At 40.3% G+C, this 13,204-nt stretch overlaps 19 non-coding genes and 25 pseudogenes across 19 annotated transcripts; all 44 read right to left on the reverse strand.

Annotated features, from left to right (window-relative positions):
• Positions 1–125: 125 nt before the first annotated feature.
• On the reverse strand, positions 126–244 carry LOC143507806 (5S ribosomal RNA; annotated as a pseudogene).
• Positions 245–458: 214 nt separating this feature from the next.
• On the reverse strand, positions 459–577 carry LOC143507878 (5S ribosomal RNA). The gene has a single exon (XR_013128985.1). It is a non-coding gene; the product is annotated as a 5S ribosomal RNA (ribosomal RNA).
• Positions 578–704: 127 nt separating this feature from the next.
• Positions 705–823, reverse strand: LOC143507854 (5S ribosomal RNA; annotated as a pseudogene).
• Positions 824–1,037: 214 nt separating this feature from the next.
• Positions 1,038–1,156, reverse strand: LOC143507879 (5S ribosomal RNA). The gene has a single exon (XR_013128986.1). It is a non-coding gene; the product is annotated as a 5S ribosomal RNA (ribosomal RNA).
• Positions 1,157–1,283: 127 nt separating this feature from the next.
• LOC143507855 (5S ribosomal RNA) lies at positions 1,284–1,402 on the reverse strand (annotated as a pseudogene).
• A 126-nt stretch (positions 1,403–1,528) lies between these two features.
• Positions 1,529–1,647, reverse strand: LOC143507856 (5S ribosomal RNA; annotated as a pseudogene).
• A 126-nt stretch (positions 1,648–1,773) lies between these two features.
• On the reverse strand, positions 1,774–1,892 carry LOC143507807 (5S ribosomal RNA; annotated as a pseudogene).
• A 214-nt stretch (positions 1,893–2,106) lies between these two features.
• Positions 2,107–2,225, reverse strand: LOC143507880 (5S ribosomal RNA). Its single transcript, XR_013128987.1, has one exon. It is a non-coding gene; the product is annotated as a 5S ribosomal RNA (ribosomal RNA).
• A 127-nt stretch (positions 2,226–2,352) lies between these two features.
• LOC143507857 (5S ribosomal RNA) lies at positions 2,353–2,471 on the reverse strand (annotated as a pseudogene).
• A 214-nt stretch (positions 2,472–2,685) lies between these two features.
• On the reverse strand, positions 2,686–2,804 carry LOC143507881 (5S ribosomal RNA). The gene has a single exon (XR_013128988.1). It is a non-coding gene; the product is annotated as a 5S ribosomal RNA (ribosomal RNA).
• A 127-nt stretch (positions 2,805–2,931) lies between these two features.
• LOC143507816 (5S ribosomal RNA) lies at positions 2,932–3,050 on the reverse strand (annotated as a pseudogene).
• Positions 3,051–3,155: 105 nt separating this feature from the next.
• LOC143507907 (5S ribosomal RNA) lies at positions 3,156–3,274 on the reverse strand. Its single transcript, XR_013129013.1, has one exon. It is a non-coding gene; the product is annotated as a 5S ribosomal RNA (ribosomal RNA).
• Positions 3,275–3,401: 127 nt separating this feature from the next.
• Positions 3,402–3,520, reverse strand: LOC143507858 (5S ribosomal RNA; annotated as a pseudogene).
• A 214-nt stretch (positions 3,521–3,734) lies between these two features.
• On the reverse strand, positions 3,735–3,853 carry LOC143507895 (5S ribosomal RNA). The gene has a single exon (XR_013129001.1). It is a non-coding gene; the product is annotated as a 5S ribosomal RNA (ribosomal RNA).
• A 127-nt stretch (positions 3,854–3,980) lies between these two features.
• On the reverse strand, positions 3,981–4,099 carry LOC143507823 (5S ribosomal RNA; annotated as a pseudogene).
• Positions 4,100–4,206: 107 nt separating this feature from the next.
• LOC143507908 (5S ribosomal RNA) lies at positions 4,207–4,325 on the reverse strand. The gene has a single exon (XR_013129014.1). It is a non-coding gene; the product is annotated as a 5S ribosomal RNA (ribosomal RNA).
• Positions 4,326–4,452: 127 nt separating this feature from the next.
• On the reverse strand, positions 4,453–4,571 carry LOC143507859 (5S ribosomal RNA; annotated as a pseudogene).
• Positions 4,572–4,697: 126 nt separating this feature from the next.
• On the reverse strand, positions 4,698–4,816 carry LOC143507860 (5S ribosomal RNA; annotated as a pseudogene).
• A 213-nt stretch (positions 4,817–5,029) lies between these two features.
• On the reverse strand, positions 5,030–5,148 carry LOC143507882 (5S ribosomal RNA). Its single transcript, XR_013128989.1, has one exon. It is a non-coding gene; the product is annotated as a 5S ribosomal RNA (ribosomal RNA).
• A 127-nt stretch (positions 5,149–5,275) lies between these two features.
• On the reverse strand, positions 5,276–5,394 carry LOC143507817 (5S ribosomal RNA; annotated as a pseudogene).
• A 107-nt stretch (positions 5,395–5,501) lies between these two features.
• Positions 5,502–5,620, reverse strand: LOC143507910 (5S ribosomal RNA). The gene has a single exon (XR_013129015.1). It is a non-coding gene; the product is annotated as a 5S ribosomal RNA (ribosomal RNA).
• Positions 5,621–6,324: 704 nt separating this feature from the next.
• On the reverse strand, positions 6,325–6,443 carry LOC143507884 (5S ribosomal RNA). The gene has a single exon (XR_013128990.1). It is a non-coding gene; the product is annotated as a 5S ribosomal RNA (ribosomal RNA).
• A 127-nt stretch (positions 6,444–6,570) lies between these two features.
• LOC143507861 (5S ribosomal RNA) lies at positions 6,571–6,689 on the reverse strand (annotated as a pseudogene).
• A 214-nt stretch (positions 6,690–6,903) lies between these two features.
• LOC143507885 (5S ribosomal RNA) lies at positions 6,904–7,022 on the reverse strand. The gene has a single exon (XR_013128991.1). It is a non-coding gene; the product is annotated as a 5S ribosomal RNA (ribosomal RNA).
• Positions 7,023–7,149: 127 nt separating this feature from the next.
• On the reverse strand, positions 7,150–7,268 carry LOC143507862 (5S ribosomal RNA; annotated as a pseudogene).
• A 126-nt stretch (positions 7,269–7,394) lies between these two features.
• On the reverse strand, positions 7,395–7,513 carry LOC143507863 (5S ribosomal RNA; annotated as a pseudogene).
• A 126-nt stretch (positions 7,514–7,639) lies between these two features.
• On the reverse strand, positions 7,640–7,758 carry LOC143507809 (5S ribosomal RNA; annotated as a pseudogene).
• Positions 7,759–7,971: 213 nt separating this feature from the next.
• Positions 7,972–8,090, reverse strand: LOC143507886 (5S ribosomal RNA). Its single transcript, XR_013128992.1, has one exon. It is a non-coding gene; the product is annotated as a 5S ribosomal RNA (ribosomal RNA).
• A 127-nt stretch (positions 8,091–8,217) lies between these two features.
• On the reverse strand, positions 8,218–8,336 carry LOC143507818 (5S ribosomal RNA; annotated as a pseudogene).
• Positions 8,337–8,443: 107 nt separating this feature from the next.
• LOC143507912 (5S ribosomal RNA) lies at positions 8,444–8,562 on the reverse strand. The gene has a single exon (XR_013129017.1). It is a non-coding gene; the product is annotated as a 5S ribosomal RNA (ribosomal RNA).
• Positions 8,563–9,266: 704 nt separating this feature from the next.
• On the reverse strand, positions 9,267–9,385 carry LOC143507887 (5S ribosomal RNA). Its single transcript, XR_013128993.1, has one exon. It is a non-coding gene; the product is annotated as a 5S ribosomal RNA (ribosomal RNA).
• Positions 9,386–9,512: 127 nt separating this feature from the next.
• On the reverse strand, positions 9,513–9,631 carry LOC143507865 (5S ribosomal RNA; annotated as a pseudogene).
• A 214-nt stretch (positions 9,632–9,845) lies between these two features.
• LOC143507889 (5S ribosomal RNA) lies at positions 9,846–9,964 on the reverse strand. Its single transcript, XR_013128995.1, has one exon. It is a non-coding gene; the product is annotated as a 5S ribosomal RNA (ribosomal RNA).
• A 127-nt stretch (positions 9,965–10,091) lies between these two features.
• On the reverse strand, positions 10,092–10,210 carry LOC143507866 (5S ribosomal RNA; annotated as a pseudogene).
• Positions 10,211–10,336: 126 nt separating this feature from the next.
• LOC143507868 (5S ribosomal RNA) lies at positions 10,337–10,455 on the reverse strand (annotated as a pseudogene).
• Positions 10,456–10,581: 126 nt separating this feature from the next.
• LOC143507810 (5S ribosomal RNA) lies at positions 10,582–10,700 on the reverse strand (annotated as a pseudogene).
• Positions 10,701–10,914: 214 nt separating this feature from the next.
• LOC143507890 (5S ribosomal RNA) lies at positions 10,915–11,033 on the reverse strand. Its single transcript, XR_013128996.1, has one exon. It is a non-coding gene; the product is annotated as a 5S ribosomal RNA (ribosomal RNA).
• Positions 11,034–11,160: 127 nt separating this feature from the next.
• On the reverse strand, positions 11,161–11,279 carry LOC143507869 (5S ribosomal RNA; annotated as a pseudogene).
• A 214-nt stretch (positions 11,280–11,493) lies between these two features.
• LOC143507891 (5S ribosomal RNA) lies at positions 11,494–11,612 on the reverse strand. Its single transcript, XR_013128997.1, has one exon. It is a non-coding gene; the product is annotated as a 5S ribosomal RNA (ribosomal RNA).
• A 127-nt stretch (positions 11,613–11,739) lies between these two features.
• On the reverse strand, positions 11,740–11,858 carry LOC143507824 (5S ribosomal RNA; annotated as a pseudogene).
• Positions 11,859–11,965: 107 nt separating this feature from the next.
• Positions 11,966–12,084, reverse strand: LOC143507913 (5S ribosomal RNA). The gene has a single exon (XR_013129018.1). It is a non-coding gene; the product is annotated as a 5S ribosomal RNA (ribosomal RNA).
• A 127-nt stretch (positions 12,085–12,211) lies between these two features.
• LOC143507870 (5S ribosomal RNA) lies at positions 12,212–12,330 on the reverse strand (annotated as a pseudogene).
• Positions 12,331–12,788: 458 nt separating this feature from the next.
• LOC143507892 (5S ribosomal RNA) lies at positions 12,789–12,907 on the reverse strand. The gene has a single exon (XR_013128998.1). It is a non-coding gene; the product is annotated as a 5S ribosomal RNA (ribosomal RNA).
• A 127-nt stretch (positions 12,908–13,034) lies between these two features.
• LOC143507871 (5S ribosomal RNA) lies at positions 13,035–13,153 on the reverse strand (annotated as a pseudogene).
• Positions 13,154–13,204: the final 51 nt, after the last annotated feature.

Below are 13,204 nucleotides of genomic sequence, written 5' to 3' on the forward strand. Positions count from 1 at the left end.
ATAAAACAATGCAAAGATTATCTAATTATAACAAGAGCAAAACCTGAACAACAGAAATTGCTAGTTTTTTTGCAGAACACATTTAAGCTTGCTAATTGAATGTAAACAGCAACTCAACTATAAAAGTCACACAGCACCTGGTATTCCCAAGCTGTCCCCCATACAAGTATTAACCTGGCCAAAACCTATTTAGCTTCCGAGGTCAAATGAGATCGGGCGTTTTCAGGCTGGTGTGGCCGCAAGCCATAAAACAATGCAAAGATTATCTAATTATAACAAGAGCAAAACCTGAACAACAGAAATTGCTAGTTTTTTTGCAGAACACATTTAAGCTTGCTAATTGAATGTAAACAGCAACTCAACTATAAAAGTCACACAGCACCTGGTATTCCCAAGCTGTCTCCCATACAAGTATTAACCTGGCCCAAACCTATTTAGCTTGATAATTAAATCTAATAGGCTTACAGCACCTGGTATTCCCAGGTGGTCTCCCATCCAAGTACTAACCAGGCCCAAACGAGCTTAGCTTCCGAGGTCAAATGAGATCGGGCGTTTTCAGGCTGGTGTGGCCGTAAGCCGTAAAACAATGCAAAGATGACCTATTTATAATGAGAGCAAAACCTGAACAACAGACATTGCTAGTTTTTTTTGCAGAACACCTTTAAGCTTGCTAATTGAATGTAAATAGCAACTCAACTATAAAAGTCACACAGCACCTGGTATTCCCAAGCTGTCTCCCATACAAGTATTAACCTGGCCTAAACCTATTTAGCTTCCTAGGTCAAATGAAATCGGGCGTTTTCAGGCTGGTGTGGCCGTAAGCCATAAAACAATGCAAAGATTATCTAATTATAACAAGAGCAAAACCTGAACAACAGAAATTGCTAGTTTTTTTGCAGAACACATTTAAGCTTGCTAATTGAATGTAAACAGCAACTCAACTATAAAAGTCACACAGCACCTGGCATTCCCAAGCTGTCTCCCATACAAGTATTAACCTGGCCCAAACCTATTTAGCTTGATAATTAAATCTAATAGGCTTACAGCACCTGGTATTCCCAGGTGGTCTCCCATCCAAGTACTAACCAGGCCCAAACGAGCTTAGCTTCCGAGGTCAAATGAGATCGGGCGTTTTCAGGCTGGTGTGGCCGTAAGCCGTAAAACAATGCAAAGATGACCTATTTATAATGAGAGCAAAACCTGAACAACAGACATTGCTAGTTTTTTTTGCAGAACACCTTTAAGCTTGCTAATTGAATGTAAATAGCAACTCAACTATAAAAGTCACACAGCACCTGGTATTCCCAAGCTGTCTCCCATACAAGTATTAACCTGGCCTAAACCTATTTAGCTTCCTAGGTCAAATGAAATCGGGCGTTTTCAGGCTGGTGTGGCCGTAAGCCATAAAACAATGCAAAGATTATCTAATTATAACAAGAGCAAAACCTGAACAACAGAAATTGCTAGTTTTTTTGCAGAACACATTTAAGCTTGCTAATTGAATGTAAACAGCAACTCAACTATAAAAGTCACACAGCACCTGGTATTCCCAAGCTGTCTCCCATACAAGTATTAACCTGGCCTAAACCTATTTAGCTTCCTAGGTCAAATGAAATCGGGCGTTTTCAGGCTGGTGTGGCCGTAAGCCATAAAACAATGCAAAGATTATCTAATTATAACAAGAGCAAAACCTGAACAACAGAAATTGCTAGTTTTTTTGCAGAACACATTTAAGCTTGCTAATTGAATGTAAACAGCAACTCAACTATAAAAGTCACACAGCACCTGGTATTCCCAAGCTGTCCCCCATACAAGTATTAACCTGGCCAAAACCTATTTAGCTTCCGAGGTCAAATGAGATCGGGCGTTTTCAGGCTGGTGTGGCCGCAAGCCATAAAACAATGCAAAGATTATCTAATTATAACAAGAGCAAAACCTGAACAACAGAAATTGCTAGTTTTTTTGCAGAACACATTTAAGCTTGCTAATTGAATGTAAACAGCAACTCAACTATAAAAGTCACACAGCACCTGGTATTCCCAAGCTGTCTCCCATACAAGTATTAACCTGGCCCAAACCTATTTAGCTTGATAATTAAATCTAATAGGCTTACAGCACCTGGTATTCCCAGGTGGTCTCCCATCCAAGTACTAACCAGGCCCAAACGAGCTTAGCTTCCGAGGTCAAATGAGATCGGGCGTTTTCAGGCTGGTGTGGCCGTAAGCCGTAAAACAATGCAAAGATGACCTATTTATAATGAGAGCAAAACCTGAACAACAGACATTGCTAGTTTTTTTTGCAGAACACCTTTAAGCTTGCTAATTGAATGTAAATAGCAACTCAACTATAAAAGTCACACAGCACCTGGTATTCCCAAGCTGTCTCCCATACAAGTATTAACCTGGCCTAAACCTATTTAGCTTCCTAGGTCAAATGAAATCGGGCGTTTTCAGGCTGGTGTGGCCGTAAGCCATAAAACAATGCAAAGATTATCTAATTATAACAAGAGCAAAACCTGAACAACAGAAATTGCTAGTTTTTTTGCAGAACACATTTAAGCTTGCTAATTGAATGTAAACAGCAACTCAACTATAAAAGTCACACAGCACCTGGCATTCCCAAGCTGTCTCCCATACAAGTATTAACCTGGCCCAAACCTATTTAGCTTGATAATTAAATCTAATAGGCTTACAGCACCTGGTATTCCCAGGTGGTCTCCCATCCAAGTACTAACCAGGCCCAAACGAGCTTAGCTTCCGAGGTCAAATGAGATCGGGCGTTTTCAGGCTGGTGTGGCCGTAAGCCGTAAAACAATGCAAAGATGACCTATTTATAATGAGAGCAAAACCTGAACAACAGACATTGCTAGTTTTTTTTGCAGAACACCTTTAAGCTTGCTAATTGAATGTAAATAGCAACTCAACTATAAAAGTCACACAGCACCTGGTATTCCCAAGCTGTCTCCCATACAAGTATTAACCTGGCCTAAACCTATTTAGCTTCCTAGGTCAAATAGGATCGGGCGTTTTCAGGCTGGTGTGGCCGTAAGCCATAAAACAATGCAAAGATTATCTAATTATAACGAGCAAAACCTGAACAACAGAAATTGCTAGATTTTTGCAGAACACATTTAAGCTTGATAATTAAATCTAATAGGCTTACAGTACCTGGTATTCCCAGGTGGTCTCCCATCCAAGTACTAACCAGGCCCAAACGAGCTTAGCTTCCGAGGTCAAATGAGATCGGGCGTTTTCAGGCTGGTGTGGCCGTAAGCCGTAAAACAATGCAAAGATGACCTATTTATAATGAGAGCAAAACCTGAACAACAGACATTGCTAGTTTTTTTTGCAGAACACCTTTAAGCTTGCTAATTGAATGTAAATAGCAACTCAACTATAAAAGTCACACAGCACCTGGTATTCCCAAGCTGTCTCCCATACAAGTATTAACCTGGCCTAAACCTATTTAGCTTCCTAGGTCAAATGAAATCGGGCGTTTTCAGGCTGGTGTGGCCGTAAGCCATAAAACAATGCAAAGATTATCTAATTATAACAAGAGCAAAACCTGAACAACAGAAATTGCTAGTTTTTTTGCAGAACACATTTAAGCTTGCTAATTGAATGTAAACAGCAACTCAACTATAAAAGTCACACAGCACCTGGTATTCCCAAGCTGTCTCCCATACAAGTATTAACCTGGCCCAAACCTATTTAGCTTGATAATTAAATCTAATAGGCTTACAGCACCTGGTATTCCCAGGTGGTCTCCCATCCAAGTACTAACCAGGCCCAAACAAGCTTAGCTTCCGAGGTCAAATGAGATCGGGCGTTTTCAGGCTGGTGTGGCCGTAAGCCATAAAACAATGCAAAGATGACCTATTTATAATGAGAGCAAAACCTGAACAACAGACATTGCTAGTTTTTTTTGCAGAACACCTTTAAGCTTGCTAATTGAATGTAAATAGCAACTCAACTATAAAAGTCACACAGCACCTGGTATTCCCAAGCTGTCTCCCATACAAGTATTAACCTGGCCTAAACCTATTTAGCTTCCTAGGTCAAATAGGATCGGGCGTTTTCAGGCTGGTGTGGCTGTAAGCCATAAAACAATGCAAAGATTATCTAATTATAACAAGAGCAAAACCTGAACAACAGAAATTGCTAGATTTTTGCAGAACACATTTAAGCTTGATAATTAAATCTAATAGGCTTACAGTACCTGGTATTCCCAGGTGGTCTCCCATCCAAGTACTAACCAGGCCCAAACGAGCTTAGCTTCCGAGGTCAAATGAGATCGGGCGTTTTCAGGCTGGTGTGGCCGTAAGCCGTAAAACAATGCAAAGATGACCTATTTATAATGAGAGCAAAACCTGAACAACAGACATTGCTAGTTTTTTTTGCAGAACACCTTTAAGCTTGCTAATTGAATGTAAATAGCAACTCAACTATAAAAGTCACACAGCACCTGGTATTCCCAAGCTGTCTCCCATACAAGTATTAACCTGGCCTAAACCTATTTAGCTTCCTAGGTCAAATGAAATCGGGCGTTTTCAGGCTGGTGTGGCCGTAAGCCATAAAACAATGCAAAGATTATCTAATTATAACAAGAGCAAAACCTGAACAACAGAAATTGCTAGTTTTTTTGCAGAACACATTTAAGCTTGCTAATTGAATGTAAACAGCAACTCAACTATAAAAGTCACACAGCACCTGGTATTCCCAAGCTGTCTCCCATACAAGTATTAACCTGGCCTAAACCTATTTAGCTTCCTAGGTCAAATGAAATCGGGCGTTTTCAGGCTGGTGTGGCCGTAAGCCATAAAACAATGCAAAGATTATCTAATTATAACAAGAGCAAAACCTGAACAACAGAAATTGCTAGTTTTTTGCAGAACACATTTAAGCTTGCTAATTGAATGTAAACAGCAACTCAACTATAAAAGTCACACAGCACCTGGTATTCCCAAGCTGTCTCCCATACAAGTATTAACCTGGCCCAAACCTATTTAGCTTGATAATTAAATCTAATAGGCTTACAGCACCTGGTATTCCCAGGTGGTCTCCCATCCAAGTACTAACCAGGCCCAAACGAGCTTAGCTTCCGAGGTCAAATGAGATCGGGCGTTTTCAGGCTGGTGTGGCCGTAAGCCGTAAAACAATGCAAAGATGACCTATTTATAATGAGAGCAAAACCTGAACAACAGACATTGCTAGTTTTTTTTGCAGAACACCTTTAAGCTTGCTAATTGAATGTAAATAGCAACTCAACTATAAAAGTCACACAGCACCTGGTATTCCCAAGCTGTCTCCCATACAAGTATTAACCTGGCCTAAACCTATTTAGCTTCCTAGGTCAAATAGGATCGGGCGTTTTCAGGCTGGTGTGGCCGTAAGCCATAAAACAATGCAAAGATTATCTAATTATAACAAGAGCAAAACCTGAACAACAGAAATTGCTAGATTTTTGCAGAACACATTTAAGCTTGATAATTAAATCTAATAGGCTTACAGTACCTGGTATTCCCAGGTGGTCTCCCATCCAAGTACTAACCAGGCCCAAACGAGCTTAGCTTCCGAGGTCAAATGAGATCGGGCGTTTTCAGGCTGGTGTGGCCGTAAGCCGTAAAACAATGCAAAGATGACCTATTTATAATGAGAGCAAAACCTGAACAACAGACATTGCTAGTTTTTTTTGCAGAACACCTTTAAGCTTGCTAATTGAATGTAAATAGCAACTCAACTATAAAAGTCACACAGCACCTGGTATTCCCAAGCTGTCTCCCATATAAGTATTAACCTGGCCTAAACCTATTTAGCTTCCTAGGTCAAATGAAATCGGGCGTTTTCAGGCTGGTGTGGCCGTAAGCCATAAAACAATGCAAAGATTATCTAATTATAACAAGAGCAAAACCTGAACAACAGAAATTGCTAGTTTTTTGCAGAACACATTTAAGCTTGCTAATTGAATGTAAACAGCAACTCAACTATAAAAGTCACACTGCACCTGGTATTCCCAAGCTGTCCCCCATACAAGTATTAACCTGGCCAAAAGCTATTTAGCTTCCGAGGTCAAATGAGATCGGGCGTTTTCAGGCTGGTGTGGCCGCAAGCCATAAAACAATGCAAAGATTATCTAATTATAACAAGAGCAAAACCTGAACAACAGAAATTGCTAGTTTTTTTGCAGAACACATTTAAGCTTGCTAATTGAATGTAAACAGCAACTCAACTATAAAAGTCACACAGCACCTGGTATTCCCAAGCTGTCTCCCATACAAGTATTAACCTGGCCCAAACCTATTTAGCTTGATAATTAAATCTAATAGGCTTACAGCACCTGGTATTCCCAGGTGGTCTCCCATCCAAGTACTAACCAGGCCCAAACGAGCTTAGCTTCCGAGGTCAAATGAGATCGGGCGTTTTCAGGCTGGTGTGGCCGTAAGCCGTAAAACAATGCAAAGATGACCTATTTATAATGAGAGCAAAACCTGAACAACAGACATTGCTAGTTTTTTTTGCAGAACACCTTTAAGCTTGCTAATTGAATGTAAATAGCAACTCAACTATAAAAGTCACACAGCACCTGGTATTCCCAAGCTGTCTCCCATACAAGTATTAACCTGGCCTAAACCTATTTAGCTTCCTAGGTCAAATGAAATCGGGCGTTTTCAGGCTGGTGTGGCCGTAAGCCATAAAACAATGCAAAGATGATCTAATTATAACAAGAGCAAAACCTGAACAACAGAAATTGCTAGTTTTTTTGCAGAACACATTTAAGCTTGCTAATTGAATGTAAACAGCAACTCAACTATAAAAGTCACACAGCACCTGGTATTCCCAAGCTGTCTCCCATACAAGTATTAACCTGGCCCAAACCTATTTAGCTTGATAATTAAATCTAATAGGCTTACAGCACCTGGTATTCCCAGGTGGTCTCCCATCCAAGTACTAACCAGGCCCAAACGAGCTTAGCTTCCGAGGTCAAATGAGATCGGGCGTTTTCAGGCTGGTGTGGCCGTAAGCCGTAAAACAATGCAAAGATGACCTATTTATAATGAGAGCAAAACCTGAACAACAGACATTGCTAGTTTTTTTTGCAGAACACCTTTAAGCTTGCTAATTGAATGTAAATAGCAACTCAACTATAAAAGTCACACAGCACCTGGTATTCCCAAGCTGTCTCCCATACAAGTATTAACCTGGCCTAAACCTATTTAGCTTCCTAGGTCAAATGAAATCGGGCGTTTTCAGGCTGGTGTGGCCGTAAGCCATAAAACAATGCAAAGATTATCTAATTATAACAAGAGCAAAACCTGAACAACAGAAATTGCTAGTTTTTTTGCAGAACACATTTAAGCTTGCTAATTGAATGTAAACAGCAACTCAACTATAAAAGTCACACAGCACCTGGTATTCCCAAGCTGTCTCCCATACAAGTATTAACCTGGCCTAAACCTATTTAGCTTCCTAGGTCAAATGAAATCGGGCGTTTTCAGGCTGGTGTGGCCGTAAGCCATAAAACAATGCAAAGATTATCTAATTATAACAAGAGCAAAACCTGAACAACAGAAATTGCTAGTTTTTTTGCAGAACACATTTAAGCTTGCTAATTGAATGTAAACAGCAACTCAACTATAAAAGTCACACAGCACCTGGTATTCCCAAGCTGTCCCCCATACAAGTATTAACCTGGCCAAAACCTATTTAGCTTCCGAGGTCAAATGAGATCGGGCGTTTTCAGGCTGGTGTGGCCGCAAGCCATAAAACAATGCAAAGATTATCTAATTATAACAAGAGCAAAACCTGAACAACAGAAATTGCTAGTTTTTTGCAGAACACATTTAAGCTTGCTAATTGAATGTAAACAGCAACTCAACTATAAAAGTCACACAGCACCTGGTATTCCCAAGCTGTCTCCCATACAAGTATTAACCTGGCCCAAACCTATTTAGCTTGATAATTAAATCTAATAGGCTTACAGCACCTGGTATTCCCAGGTGGTCTCCCATCCAAGTACTAACCAGGCCCAAACGAGCTTAGCTTCCGAGGTCAAATGAGATCGGGCGTTTTCAGGCTGGTGTGGCCGTAAGCCGTAAAACAATGCAAAGATGACCTATTTATAATGAGAGCAAAACCTGAACAACAGACATTGCTAGTTTTTTTTGCAGAACACCTTTAAGCTTGCTAATTGAATGTAAATAGCAACTCAACTATAAAAGTCACACAGCACCTGGTATTCCCAAGCTGTCTCCCATACAAGTATTAACCTGGCCTAAACCTATTTAGCTTCCTAGGTCAAATAGGATCGGGCGTTTTCAGGCTGGTGTGGCCGTAAGCCATAAAACAATGCAAAGATTATCTAATTATAACAAGAGCAAAACCTGAACAACAGAAATTGCTAGATTTTTGCAGAACACATTTAAGCTTGATAATTAAATCTAATAGGCTTACAGTACCTGGTATTCCCAGGTGGTCTCCCATCCAAGTACTAACCAGGCCCAAACGAGCTTAGCTTCCGAGGTCAAATGAGATCGGGCGTTTTCAGGCTGGTGTGGCCGTAAGCCGTAAAACAATGCAAAGATGACCTATTTATAATGAGAGCAAAACCTGAACAACAGACATTGCTAGTTTTTTTTGCAGAACACCTTTAAGCTTGCTAATTGAATGTAAATAGCAACTCAACTATAAAAGTCACACAGCACCTGGTATTCCCAAGCTGTCTCCCATATAAGTATTAACCTGGCCTAAACCTATTTAGCTTCCTAGGTCAAATGAAATCGGGCGTTTTCAGGCTGGTGTGGCCGTAAGCCATAAAACAATGCAAAGATTATCTAATTATAACAAGAGCAAAACCTGAACAACAGAAATTGCTAGTTTTTTGCAGAACACATTTAAGCTTGCTAATTGAATGTAAACAGCAACTCAACTATAAAAGTCACACTGCACCTGGTATTCCCAAGCTGTCCCCCATACAAGTATTAACCTGGCCAAAAGCTATTTAGCTTCCGAGGTCAAATGAGATCGGGCGTTTTCAGGCTGGTGTGGCCGCAAGCCATAAAACAATGCAAAGATTATCTAATTATAACAAGAGCAAAACCTGAACAACAGAAATTGCTAGTTTTTTTGCAGAACACATTTAAGCTTGCTAATTGAATGTAAACAGCAACTCAACTATAAAAGTCACACAGCACCTGGTATTCCCAAGCTGTCTCCCATACAAGTATTAACCTGGCCCAAACCTATTTAGCTTGATAATTAAATCTAATAGGCTTACAGCACCTGGTATTCCCAGGTGGTCTCCCATCCAAGTACTAACCAGGCCCAAACGAGCTTAGCTTCCGAGGTCAAATGAGATCGGGCGTTTTCAGGCTGGTGTGGCCGTAAGCCGTAAAACAATGCAAAGATGACCTATTTATAATGAGAGCAAAACCTGAACAACAGACATTGCTAGTTTTTTTTGCAGAACACCTTTAAGCTTGCTAATTGAATGTAAATAGCAACTCAACTATAAAAGTCACACAGCACCTGGTATTCCCAAGCTGTCTCCCATACAAGTATTAACCTGGCCTAAACCTATTTAGCTTCCTAGGTCAAATGAAATCGGGCGTTTTCAGGCTGGTGTGGCCGTAAGCCATAAAACAATGCAAAGATGATCTAATTATAACAAGAGCAAAACCTGAACAACAGAAATTGCTAGTTTTTTTGCAGAACACATTTAAGCTTGCTAATTGAATGTAAACAGCAACTCAACTATAAAAGTCACACAGCACCTGGTATTCCCAAGCTGTCTCCCATACAAGTATTAACCTGGCCCAAACCTATTTAGCTTGATAATTAAATCTAATAGGCTTACAGCACCTGGTATTCCCAGGTGGTCTCCCATCCAAGTACTAACCAGGCCCAAACGAGCTTAGCTTCCGAGGTCAAATGAGATCGGGCGTTTTCAGGCTGGTGTGGCCGTAAGCCGTAAAACAATGCAAAGATGACCTATTTATAATGAGAGCAAAACCTGAACAACAGACATTGCTAGTTTTTTTTGCAGAACACCTTTAAGCTTGCTAATTGAATGTAAATAGCAACTCAACTATAAAAGTCACACAGCACCTGGTATTCCCAAGCTGTCTCCCATACAAGTATTAACCTGGCCTAAACCTATTTAGCTTCCTAGGTCAAATGAAATCGGGCGTTTTCAGGCTGGTGTGGCCGTAAGCCATAAAACAATGCAAAGATTATCTAATTATAACAAGAGCAAAACCTGAACAACAGAAATTGCTAGTTTTTTTGCAGAACACATTTAAGCTTGCTAATTGAATGTAAACAGCAACTCAACTATAAAAGTCACACAGCACCTGGTATTCCCAAGCTGTCTCCCATACAAGTATTAACCTGGCCTAAACCTATTTAGCTTCCTAGGTCAAATGAAATCGGGCGTTTTCAGGCTGGTGTGGCCGTAAGCCATAAAACAATGCAAAGATTATCTAATTATAACAAGAGCAAAACCTGAACAACAGAAATTGCTAGTTTTTTTGCAGAACACATTTAAGCTTGCTAATTGAATGTAAACAGCAACTCAACTATAAAAGTCACACAGCACCTGGTATTCCCAAGCTGTCCCCCATACAAGTATTAACCTGGCCAAAACCTATTTAGCTTCCGAGGTCAAATGAGATCGGGCGTTTTCAGGCTGGTGTGGCCGCAAGCCATAAAACAATGCAAAGATTATCTAATTATAACAAGAGCAAAACCTGAACAACAGAAATTGCTAGTTTTTTTGCAGAACACATTTAAGCTTGCTAATTGAATGTAAACAGCAACTCAACTATAAAAGTCACACAGCACCTGGTATTCCCAAGCTGTCTCCCATACAAGTATTAACCTGGCCCAAACCTATTTAGCTTGATAATTAAATCTAATAGGCTTACAGCACCTGGTATTCCCAGGTGGTCTCCCATCCAAGTACTAACCAGGCCCAAACGAGCTTAGCTTCCGAGGTCAAATGAGATCGGGCGTTTTCAGGCTGGTGTGGCCGTAAGCCGTAAAACAATGCAAAGATGACCTATTTATAATGAGAGCAAAACCTGAACAACAGACATTGCTAGTTTTTTTTGCAGAACACCTTTAAGCTTGCTAATTGAATGTAAATAGCAACTCAACTATAAAAGTCACACAGCACCTGGTATTCCCAAGCTGTCTCCCATACAAGTATTAACCTGGCCTAAACCTATTTAGCTTCCTAGGTCAAATGAAATCGGGCGTTTTCAGGCTGGTGTGGCCGTAAGCCATAAAACAATGCAAAGATTATCTAATTATAACAAGAGCAAAACCTGAACAACAGAAATTGCTAGTTTTTTTGCAGAACACATTTAAGCTTGCTAATTGAATGTAAACAGCAACTCAACTATAAAAGTCACACAGCACCTGGTATTCCCAAGCTGTCTCCCATACAAGTATTAACCTGGCCCAAACCTATTTAGCTTGATAATTAAATCTAATAGGCTTACAGCACCTGGTATTCCCAGGTGGTCTCCCATCCAAGTACTAACCAGGCCCAAACGAGCTTAGCTTCCGAGGTCAAATGAGATCGGGCGTTTTCAGGCTGGTGTGGCCGTAAGCCATAAAACAATGCAAAGATGACCTATTTATAATGAGAGCAAAACCTGAACAACAGACATTGCTAGTTTTTTTTGCAGAACACCTTTAAGCTTGCTAATTGAATGTAAATAGCAACTCAACTATAAAAGTCACACAGCACCTGGTATTCCCAAGCTGTCTCCCATACAAGTATTAACCTGGCCTAAACCTATTTAGCTTCCTAGGTCAAATAGGATCGGGCGTTTTCAGGCTGGTGTGGCTGTAAGCCATAAAACAATGCAAAGATTATCTAATTATAACAAGAGCAAAACCTGAACAACAGAAATTGCTAGATTTTTGCAGAACACATTTAAGCTTGATAATTAAATCTAATAGGCTTACAGTACCTGGTATTCCCAGGTGGTCTCCCATCCAAGTACTAACCAGGCCCAAACGAGCTTAGCTTCCGAGGTCAAATGAGATCGGGCGTTTTCAGGCTGGTGTGGCCGTAAGCCGTAAAACAATGCAAAGATGACCTATTTATAATGAGAGCAAAACCTGAACAACAGACATTGCTAGTTTTTTTTGCAGAACACCTTTAAGCTTGCTAATTGAATGTAAATAGCAACTCAACTATAAAAGTCACACAGCACCTGGTATTCCCAAGCTGTCTCCCATACAAGTATTAACCTGGCCTAAACCTATTTAGCTTCCTAGGTCAAATGAAATCGGGCGTTTTCAGGCTGGTGTGGCCGTAAGCCATAAAACAATGCAAAGATTATCTAATTATAACAAGAGCAAAACCTGAACAACAGAAATTGCTAGTTTTTTGCAGAACACATTTAAGCTTGCTAATTGAATGTAAACAGCAACTCAACTATAAAAGTCACACTGCACCTGGTATTCCCAAGCTGTCCCCCATACAAGTATTAACCTGGCCAAAAGCTATTTAGCTTCCGAGGTCAAATGAGATCGGGCGTTTTCAGGCTGGTGTGGCCGCAAGCCATAAAACAATGCAAAGATTATCTAATTATAACAAGAGCAAAACCTGAACAACAGAAATTGCTAGTTTTTTTGCAGAACACATTTAAGCTTGCTAATTGAATGTAAACAGCAACTCAACTATAAAAGTCACACAGCACCTGGTATTCCCAAGCTGTCTCCCATACAAGTATTAACCTGGCCCAAACCTATTTAGCTTGATAATTAAATCTAATAGGCTTACAGCACCTGGTATTCCCAGGTGGTCTCCCATCCAAGTACTAACCAGGCCCAAACGAGCTTAGCTTCCGAGGTCAAATGAGATCGGGCGTTTTCAGGCTGGTGTGGCCGTAAGCCGTAAAACAATGCAAAGATGACCTATTTATAATGAGAGCAAAACCTGAACAACAGACATTGCTAGTTTTTTTTGCAGAACACCTTTAAGCTTGCTAATTGAATGTAAATAGCAACTCAACTATAAAAGTCACACAGCACCTGGTATTCCCAAGCTGTCTCCCATACAAGTATTAACCTGGCCTAAACCTATTTAGCTTCCTAGGTCAAATGAAATCGGGCGTTTTCAGGCTGGTGTGGCCGTAAGCCATAAAACAATGCAAAGATGATCTAATTATAACAAGAGCAAAACCTGAACA

This window comes from Brachyhypopomus gauderio, unplaced genomic scaffold (genome assembly GCF_052324685.1).
Source record: "Brachyhypopomus gauderio isolate BG-103 unplaced genomic scaffold, BGAUD_0.2 sc751, whole genome shotgun sequence".
In the NCBI taxonomy this organism is placed as follows: domain Eukaryota; kingdom Metazoa; phylum Chordata; class Actinopteri; order Gymnotiformes; family Hypopomidae; genus Brachyhypopomus; species Brachyhypopomus gauderio.